We start from the raw sequence: 10,558 nt of genomic DNA, 5'->3' as shown, positions 1-10,558 counted from the left end.
CTTTAGAATCTCAGAAAACAGTTTCCCAGTTTCAGTTGCCCACCCTAAGTGCAGATATTGTTTATCTATTATATCAGTTTAGCGAGAGGACCATCTCACACTCATTAAGTCAATTTAAAAATGATCAGAAGAATCTCAACTGTGTCCTTCGAGAATATAAATGCCTCCGAGGCCATCTCCATTTTAGGAAAATCAGGTCTTTTACCTTTGCTCTTGCTTCCCCTCAGCATTTTCTCCTACAGCAGAAATAATACGTTTAGTCATTTTGGAACAGCGGTTTAATACGTTAATGATTGCAGGTGTTGTTTCTAGAATTTTGGCTCTGCAAATGTGATCTGGTGAGTGGGTCAGAGGCAGTGAGTGAGGGTCCTGGGAAGTGAGGATTTTATGAAGCCAGGATGCGCTGCAATGAAAGCACAAGCATCCCACGTAATTAAAACACATGAGGCATCCGTGCTCTGTAGCCTGTCAGAGACACATGTGGCCTTATGGTGGGCTGAGAGGAGGGGAGGGGAGAGTGAAAGGGGCATTAAAATGATGCGAAACCAGAGAAATATGGGCCTCCTGTTCCCCAGCTTCTGGAATTAGGGAATTGTTATATAATCCAAGCCAGCAGCATGAGGGGATTTGGCTAATAGTTAACTTAATTTTCTGGAATGTCCTTTTTTTTCTGTAAGTCAGCCTAAGTGGAAAGAAAGTGGAACTCTTGTCAATGAATCAAATGACGGGAGGGGCCGGCTGGGAGAGCTGATTCCCCCTGGATCTTGTACATATTACTCCATTCCTTGGCTGTACTTGCAGTGCAGGTTAAATGAATTGTTCCCATTAGCAAGCGGATAGGACAGCTCCTTTAGATGAAGGAGACTCTGTACTTTGAATGTCACCGTGAGGAAAAGGTAGCCTTCATAGAAAAGTTGACAGTGCCACTTGTGGCGGTATTTTACTGTCATTGTTAAAACTATATCAAATGATGACTTACAGTGAGGCTCAGAGTTTCAGCATAATATATAATAATAATAATACTTCTGTCAGCTTAGAAGTGATGTTGGATTTCTGCGCAGCTTCGTGCTTTATATGAGACATGGTGGCCGTAGAAGCAGTACTTGGTGCCAGACTTGCTGTATAAGGCTGATTCATTCTGCCATGGATGCTCCTGACTGAGTCACATTCACTCTGATTAGTCACTTTGCCTTCATTTGCTGAAACTAAAATCCTGAATTTGCTTCATCTGTGTACTTTTTATAGCCATATTTAAAGTAGCCGTCAGTAAGTGACACCAAATATGACTGTTGGGGGAAAACTATTAATAATCAGGAGGATGTTGAGTTGGCTGAAAGGTTCCTGATGTCTAAGTTCAAAGCCATGTGACATCATATTGACATTCCCATATTGGCAACAGGGAGATGGCTTGTCTTATTTGTTCTGTTACCTTGGAAACTGAGGCATAGGCTTTATTTGTATAAATAAAAAGTAACAAGATCAGTTATCTTCATCATACAGCAGTTGTAGGAATTATTTGGAATATTCAGATCATATATAAGAATCTTTTAGAATGCAAATTTAAAAATCAAGATGTTTGTATGGGAAAATATATAAGCAGGAAGAAATCCCTGTCACATACATTCCTTGATGGACATTGGTACCCGAAAAAAGTCAACAGGCCCTCAAGTGACCAACAGTGCAAAGGGAATGTGCTAAGAGTTGGGCTGAATTAACATTTCAGTGCCCGCCGCCCAAACACTTTTTGCTCTTGAAGCTCATGGATGTAAAGAGCTATAATTGGGCTTCCCTAGGGAGAAGAAATGACGTCTAGGAGCGTGGATGGGGCTGATGTGAAATAGATAGCCAGAATGGAATTTGGGTCACCCATTGAGGCTCGGGCTGATACTCTCATCTTGTAGGCTTTCCCCCGAAGCACCATGAGTACAGGGACAATTGATATCTTGCTGTATCCTATCACTTACCACAGTGCCTAACAACATGGGCAGGGAGAAAACAGTCATCCAGTCAACCAGGTTATATAGATGGCAAGTCTCAGGTTTCATACTTGAGCAAATTCTACTTCGAGCTGAAAGATCAGATTGTCCCTTTGTTGTCCATTTATGAGATGGTCAAATAGTTTCACACTTTCCTTTGGTTCTGGGACCACATTAGTGACGGTTCTGAAAATAGAAGTGACTAAAGCTACCTCCCTGGATAGGGGTTGATTTCCAAATTCATAAAGGCCTTGAGAGCGCTGTTTTAATGTTGCGTGGGTGAAAGGGCAGAGGGTGGGACACATGGCTGTGAGTGGCAGAGTGGATCACCATGCGTTTGCATAATATAATATCACAGGAGTCCAGTCTGTCCCTCTGGCAGCAAGGAATGTCCCAGAGGCTTGGGCAAGTCTCCTCCTGTGTTGTTCACAGATACAGGGAGTAGAACAAGGGGCACTCACTTGTGCAGCAGTAAACCATCTAAGCTCTGGTTCATCAAATCCCACCTGCACAGAATGAGAAGGGACAGCCAGAATGTAAAGCTAGGAGAGGGCTTCCCTGGTGGCGCAGTGGTTGAGAGTCCGCCTGCTGATACAGGGGACATGGGTTTGTGCCCCGGTCCGGGAGGATCCCACATGCCGCGGAGTGGCTGGGCCCGTGAGCCATGGCCGCTGAGCCTGCGTGTCCAGAGCCTATGCTCCGCAACGGGAGAGGCCACAGCAGTGAGAGGCCCGCGTACAGCAAAAAAAGCTACGAGAGCCTTTTGGTGAAAAGGTTAGTGCTGGTGGGAGGTGATGGGAGAACACAGGCAGCTCTTGGAGCCAGGATTCAGATGTGTGTCTCTGGTACCGTTTGCTGGGTGCCTTTGGATTTTGGTGTGGGCATGGGAGGAGCCCTTAAAGGGTTCAGCCAAGGGAGGAAGTAACTGCAAGGACCACTGAAAACATCGCATGGCTGAGCTCTGGCCCCAACTCTGTCATACAGGGGCTAGTTGACCTTGAGCATGCCCCTCCGCTTTTCCGACACCATTTCCTCACTGTAAAATGGTTTAACAGTATCTTCACTGCTTACTTCACAGAGGGAGATGAGGGAATCAGAAGATGGGGTGAAAATATGCTGTCCATTGTACAAGAGTGAATACGTTGTTACAATGGTGAACTGCAAGTTGCCCTTGAATATTCTTCAAATGAGCTTTTTAAAGTGTAGGACTCGGAAAAAAAAAAAAAAAAAAAACCCTCATGGAGATTGCTCCATGTTGTTTAAATGAGGATCAGATTGCTATTCTGGGTGATGAATTGAAATTACCTGCAGAGGGACAGAGAGAACAGACTTCTTGTTGCCAAAGAGGAGGGGAGGTGGGGGAGGGATGGACTGGGAGTTTGGGATAACAGATGCAAACTATTAGATATAGAATGGATAAACAACAAGGTCCTACTGTATAGCACAGGGAACTACAGTCAATATCCCGTAATAAACCGTAAGAAAAAAGAATATGTAAAAGAATATATATATAAATATATGAATCACTTTGCTGTACAGCAGAAATTAACACAACCGTATAAATCAACTGTATTTCAACAAAATAAATTTAGAAAAAGAAATTACCTGCAGAGGGACTGAAATGCAATTTGGAGACAGCCATTTGCCTTAAAATAACCATTTAAGAGGGTAGCCAGGATTTCTCACGTTTTTGTTTGGAATCATCAACCAAGAGACTTCTGATTTTGTTTAGGTTTCTGTGTGGTTAAGCTGGCCAGCTTTTAAGGGTGGCTGCTATTATATGCCACTTACGGGACTCCATCCAGCCAACAAAATGTGGGCTGCTCAGAGCAAAGGGAATCACGCAAAAGATTGCCCAAGAGGGCAGAGCCATCAAAACTCTAGTAAAGGGCTTCCCTGGTGGCGCAGTGGTTGGGAGTCCGCCTGCCGATGCGGGGGACGCGGGTTCGTGCCCCGGTCCAGGAGGATCCCGCATGCCGCGGAGCAGCTGGGCCCGTGAGCCATGGCCGCTGGGCCTGCGCATCCGGAGCCTGTGCTCGCGGCGGGAGAGGCCACAGGGGTGAGAGGCCCGTGTACCACACACACACACACAAAAAACACTAGTAAAAAGATGGTGGAGGGCTGGTGAGGGGCTGGTGGGATTCAAAGTCAGTTCTCCTGATTTATGTTCTACTGCGTGCTTCCTTCACACAGCTTTAACACATTCCAGTATTCCCTCATCAACCAATGCTCCTTCAGTGTATCATGGTTGAGAAAGTCATGATTGGAAAGACTAAGACCTCACTGGAAATGAGAATTAAAGGGGAGGAATAAAAGCGATGACATATTCCTTTTCATATTAAAAATAAAATGACTCACTAAATAAATAAGTAAATATTCTATGGGTATCTGCTCTACAAAGTATGCAAACCTGCTCTAGTGACTAACACTTTTTTTAGCTGCTGAGGAAATATGACTGCTGCGTATTCACGTGCACGGGCAGAGTCACTCCCAAACTCTGTGCGAGGGAGACTGAGCCGCTTTTTAATGTTTTCTAGCCAATAAGGACTTTTTTATTATGGAAACTTCAAACATATGTAAACGGAGGCAACAGTGTAATGAACTCCGGTATACCCAACACTCAGATTCAACACAAGATTTTGCCACATTTGCTTTATCTATTCCCTTTTTCCTTTGCTGAAGAATTTTTTTTTTTTTTTTTTTTTTGCAGTACGCGGGCCTCTCACCGCTGCGGCCTCTCCCTTTGCGGAGCACAGGCTCCGGACGTGCAGGCTCAGCGGCCCTGGCTCACGGGCCCAGCCGCTCCGCGGCATGTGGGGTCTTCCCGGACCGGGGCACGAACCCGTGTCCCCTGCATCGGCAGGCGGACTCTCAACCACTGCGCCACCAGGGAAGCCCTGCTGAAGCATTTTAAAGCAAATCTCAGACATTGTATCATATCACTCCTACATATTTCATGTTCAGTACAGCAACTAAATGCCTGGTGCACTCACATTTCCCCTTGTTTCCTTTTCAAGGCCACTCAGAAAGGTTTTGTGATTGTTTGCTGTGTTTTCTAAACCTGCTGTGTAGCATAAACTGGTTTTCCCTTTCCGTACTACTCCCAAAGACATGCCCTGGACCATGCGGTCCAGAAGGGTATGAATGAAGAAATGATGCTGCATTATTCAATTTAAGAAGAATGACCCCAAACGCACATATCAAATAATAATAATAATAATAATACAAGGATTTGAACTCTGGGGTATACAAATATAAAACAGAACTATCTTTAAAAAATAAAAATAGAAAATAAGTTTGGCAAAGAGACTTTTGCCAAACTGCTATTTCCTCTCGGTCCCAGCATAATTCAGTGGTGGTGGTATCCTGACTTTTATTTTTAAGTCACTTTAAATAGAAGGGAGATTGCTAAACCCAACCTCTAAGCTGTTGTATCTAAGAACCTTGAGTACGGAAGTCACTGCTTCCAAAAGAGCTTTCTCCATCTCAACAGTGGGAGAGTTAAACTATTCTGAATTGCCATGTGTGAGAAGCCACGCAAGCCCTTGCTTCTTGCTATAACATATGGCTAAGTGGGAATTTTTCTGTAGGTTCTTTATTATCCCAGAGCCAATATGAGATTAGCTTTACAAGTTGGGTTATAACCTTTACAGCTTCTATGTCGGGGATCCGTTAACAAGATCATAAAGATATTGCTAACAGATGAGGCCGATGTGCCCTGTTTTCAGCTCCGGTAATGACCAAATTGATTTTATCAGAAGTGTTTAAAAGGGCCATTTTAACTTTGCTATTATTGATTGCCTGACCTCTGCTGTGGGTACCAGGGTCAGTATGTGTTCTCCCTCCTCTCACTTTTTGTGTGGAGCCTTCCACTTTCTCTTCACCTGGGCAAACCTTTCCTTCTGTGCCCCTAAACCATCTCATTTAGCACTTGGCCCACCATCTATATTCCCCTTGGGCCCTCTGTACATTTCTGGAGGACTAAGCTTTGGGGTCACAATCGGTAAACTAGACTCATAGCTTTTGGGAGCCATCTTCGTTCACTGGACAAATTTTCTCGAGCTTCTCCTTTGTGCCAGGTACATTCAAAACACTAAAATGTTCAGTGATAAATCAGGAACACAAAGTTCCAGCCAGCAAGAGCTGACATTGTTGGAAAGACACACATCAACTATTTAATAGAATGTCAGAAGAGAAATAACTGTGAAAAGTAAAGCAAAGTGGAGAATGGGGCAGGGAACACAATTCTGGATGAGCTGGTCGGGCAGCATCCTGAGAGGAAGTGGCCTGTGAGCGGAGATAGGAGTGGGGATGTGAGGGAGGACTGGAAAATCTGGAGGAAAATTGAACCAGGCAGAGGGAGTCATAAGCAGAAAGGACTCAGGGCCAGAGCAAGCTCAGAGCTTTAGAGAAAATCCAAGTGTAGAAGAGTGAGCTAGACCAGGTAGAGAGGAGGACACGAGCTGGAGACCCAGGTGGGCTGGGCCATGGAGGACCTGATGAGCCACGGAAGGAGTTTGAGTAAGAGGCTGACGGGGGCTTCCCTGGTGGCTCAGTGGTTGAGAGTCCGCCTGCCGATGCAGGGGACACGGGTTCGTGCCCCGGTCCAGGAAGATCCCACATGCCGTGGAGCGGCTGGGCCTGTGAGCCATGGCCTCTGAGCCTGCACGTCCAGAGCCTGTGCTCCTCAACGGGAGGGGCCACAGCAGTGAGAGGCCCGCGTACCGCAAAAAAAAGAGGCTGACGGGATCTGATTTACAGCTGAAAAAGTAGGTCTAGCTTAAGTGATGCTTCCAAATGATGTGGGTGGTCTGTTGATCTGTCTTGTATGATTGTGGGGAGACTTGAACACAGCCAGGCCTCAGAGCCTGCAGAGCTGAGCACCATTCTCTGCCCTGCTTCTCACTGGCCGGTTGACTTGGAACCAATCACCTAATTGCTCTCAGGCCCTAAAGTTTCTGAGTCCTTAACCAGGGAGAGGTACAATTTCTTAAGACTCTTCCAGCTCTAACATTTGGTGGCTCTAAACTGTAACGAGAGTTACTTCCTAATCATTTGTATTTGTTAGGGTAAAGGCTAAAAGCTGCTATAGCAAAGAGAGCAGACAACACAGTGGCCTCTATGAGGTAGGGATTTGCTTCTCTCGCCTGTGAGGTTTGAGCCAGTGGAGGCTGCCAGGGAAGCCTGGCTCAGGGGCTCCAGGGTCCTGCCTCCAAAGATGGCCCTTCCCCCATGGCTGGAACTGGGTGGCGGTCTCATGCAAGTTCCAGTCCACGGGAAGAGAGAGAGGGGAGATCTGGGCAAGCAGTTTCCTTCATTTCCTTTTAAGTGACATGGAAGTTACACACCCTCCTTTGGATCACAATTCTTGGGGAGAACCTAGTGTTGTGGCCATACCCAGCCCCAAGGGACTCTGGGAAGTGCAGACTCTAACTGGCCCTCTGTCTGCCCATCTAAAATGTGGCTGCTGGCACTTCCCTGGCGGTCCAGTGGCTAAGACTCTGCGCTTCCAATGCAGGGGGCGCGGGTTCGATCCCTGGTCGGGGAACTAAGATCCCACATGCCGCATGGCACAGCCAAATTAAAAAAAAAAAAAAATGAAATGAAATGAAATAAAATGTGCTTGCCATGGAAGATGGGAGAATGGATTTGAAGGGGTAGCAGGAAAACTGCCACATCCTGTTTTTGAAAAATTCCAGAGTACTGTCAAGATAACTGAAACTCTTAAAGTTTCCTGGACCTTTGTTATTAATTTCCTGGGGCTGCTGTAACAAATTGCCACAAACTGGGTGGCTTAAAAGAGCAGAAATGTATTCTGTCACAGTTCTGGATGCTAAAAGTCCAAAATCAGCAGGGCCAAGCTCCCTCTGAAGTCTGTAGGGGAGAATTTCTAGAAGGTTCTCTCCTAGCTTCTGATAGTTGTTGGCAGTCCTTACCATTCTTTGGCCTGTAGCTGCATCCCTCCAGTCTCTGCCTTCATCTTCCTGTGACCTTCTCTGTGTGTCTTCTGTGTCTCTGTATCCAAATATCCCTCTCCTTTCTCTTGTAAAGACAGCAATCACTGGATTGAAGGCCCACCTTAATCCCATATGACCTCACCTTGACTGCATCTGTAAAGACCCAATTTCCAAATAAGGTCACATTCACAGGTACCAGGGCTTAGGACTTGAACATATCTTCTTGGGCGATATAACTCAAGCCATTACAATCTTCTTAAGACTAAAAGAAGCAGGAAGAGAGAGAGAGAGAGAGAGAGAGGAAGGGAGGGCTGTGCTAACTGAAATCAAACAAATTATGACAAGATATATCAGTCTCAAAAAGAACCCATAGTTTGTTCCGAAGCTCAGTGCCACCTTAATGCCACAGTCCAAGGACATATAGGCCTTTTTTCATTCCCTTCTCCATGGGGACATTCCAACGCATTGGTGTAACATACCTTTCTTAGGTAATGGGATTCAAGAACCATTGACAGCTTTCAGCTTTGAGGTGTGTGTTCCATTTGATGATCATAACAGCCCCACAAAGAAGGTATTCTTACCTCCATCCCACAGAAATTGAAACTGCAGCTCAGGCTAAGTAACTTGCCTAAAGTGAAATGACTTCACTGTTGGTGGTGCATCCGGGCTTGTAGCCTGGGTCTCCTGTCTCCAAAGATCCTGCTCTTCACATTACATGGCTCTGAGTCCCAGCGACTTCTCAGGGGGTACTGACAAAAGGGCTCACTCTTGTCTTGAGGGATCTGTGATCAGTGTCTGAGACCACACATGCTCTGCAGAGGTCTCCACAAACCCGTGGGGGACCTGAATGCTAGAATGTGCTGACAGCACAATCAGATACCCTTAGTCATCAGCATAAAAAACACCTCTATTAGGTAGCTAAAGGACACTTGTTTGCCCAGGAGTCAAGGCTTGTCCAACATCAGAGTCCAGGTTTCTCACTGCATTCTAGAACATTATACATTGCACTCAAAAGGCTTATTTTTCAGACCTTCCTCAGCATGTTGATTGGTGGTTTGATTACTACTTTACCAAGTCCAATTGACCCTTGAACAACATGGGTTTGAACTGCACAGGTTCACTTACAGGCGGATATTTTTCAATAGTAAAAACTACAATACTACACGGTCCAATGTTGGTTGAACTGATGGATATGGAGGAACCATGGTTATAGAGGGCCAACTATAAGTTATATGTGGTTTAACCCTGAGTTGTTCAAGAGTCAACTGTATTATGAGATTGCCCATCACCATGGGGCCCTCCTATACTTGCCAGCTATGCCATCACACATATACTAAAGACTTCAGATAGAGTTCCCTGGAGTGTGTAATGCAATTAGTAGTTGCCATAGGAAACTGGGTCTCCTAATGGTCCCAGAGAGGTGATGTTTGTGATAATAACCAATATTAAGTCACATTTCCATTCATTATTTCATTTTAATATTGACTTTTCTTTCTTACTGTTAAAACTTATTTGTACAGCTTTATTATCGAAATTTAAAAAAACAGACAAAGAAGATAAAATGCTAATCATTTATAATTCCTCCACTCAGAGATAACCAATGTCATTAACCTTGTGTATATTTTTTAGTCTTTTGTTTTTCTTAAGACATCTTTCTTTGCAATTAAGATTTTTTAATTTTTTTAATTAATTAATTTTATTTATTTACTTTTGGCTGCGTTGGGTCTTTGTTGCTGCGCACGGGCTTTCTCTAGTTGTGGTGAGCGGGGGCTACTCTTTGTTGTGGTGCATGGGCTTCTCATTGCAGTGGCTTCTCTTGTTGTGGAGCACAGGCTCTAGGCACGCAGGCTTCAGTAGTTGTGGCATGTGGCCTCAGTAGTCGTGGCTTGCAGGCTCTAGAGTGCAGGCTCAGTAGTTGTGGTGCACGGGCTTAGTTGCTCCGCGGCATGTGGGATCTTCCCGGACCAGGGCTTGAACCTGTGTCTCCTGCATTGGCAGGCAGACTCTTAGCCACTGCACCACCAGGGAAGCCTGCGATTAAGTTTTCATTATTTTAATAATGGTAGGGTATTCCATTATGTCAACATACATCATTTACTTAACTCTTCCTCTACTGTTGACATGTGAGTGGTTTCCCCCCTCATGTGTTGCTTATAGAAACAATGTTGTGATGAAAGCCTGGTGTTCATCCATAACTACTTCCTAAGCCTACATTTCCAGTGTTTGCATTGCCAGATGAAAGGAGAAAAAGATTTTCCCTTCTTTCAGAGATGAGGAAACTGAGGCTCAGAGAGATGAAGTATTCTGGCCAAACTCACACAGCTGGCAAGTGACAGAGCTAGACCTGGGATCCAGTTTTCCTGACTCTAAATCTCATATGGGAGAAGAGTTTCTTCATCTAATCATTATCACACTCGATAAATTCTGTGAATGCAAAGTAAATGCCCCGGCAACTACCTTCTTTTCTTGAATTGTCACCCAGCAGTGGTCAATCGAGACAAACTGCCAAAAATTGTCATCAGAGGAGAGTAGAAAGGCTATAGATGTTGATTTAATTGGACTTTTCATCCTTCTTCTTCAAGATGATAATAATGTTGACATTTTTAGAAACGTTTACAGACCCTT

Source organism: Mesoplodon bidens (assembly GCF_964165515.1).
Source record: "Mesoplodon bidens genome assembly, chromosome: 3".
Taxonomy (NCBI): domain Eukaryota; kingdom Metazoa; phylum Chordata; class Mammalia; order Artiodactyla; family Ziphiidae; genus Mesoplodon; species Mesoplodon bidens.
Note: the sequence above shows the minus strand (reverse complement) of the source record.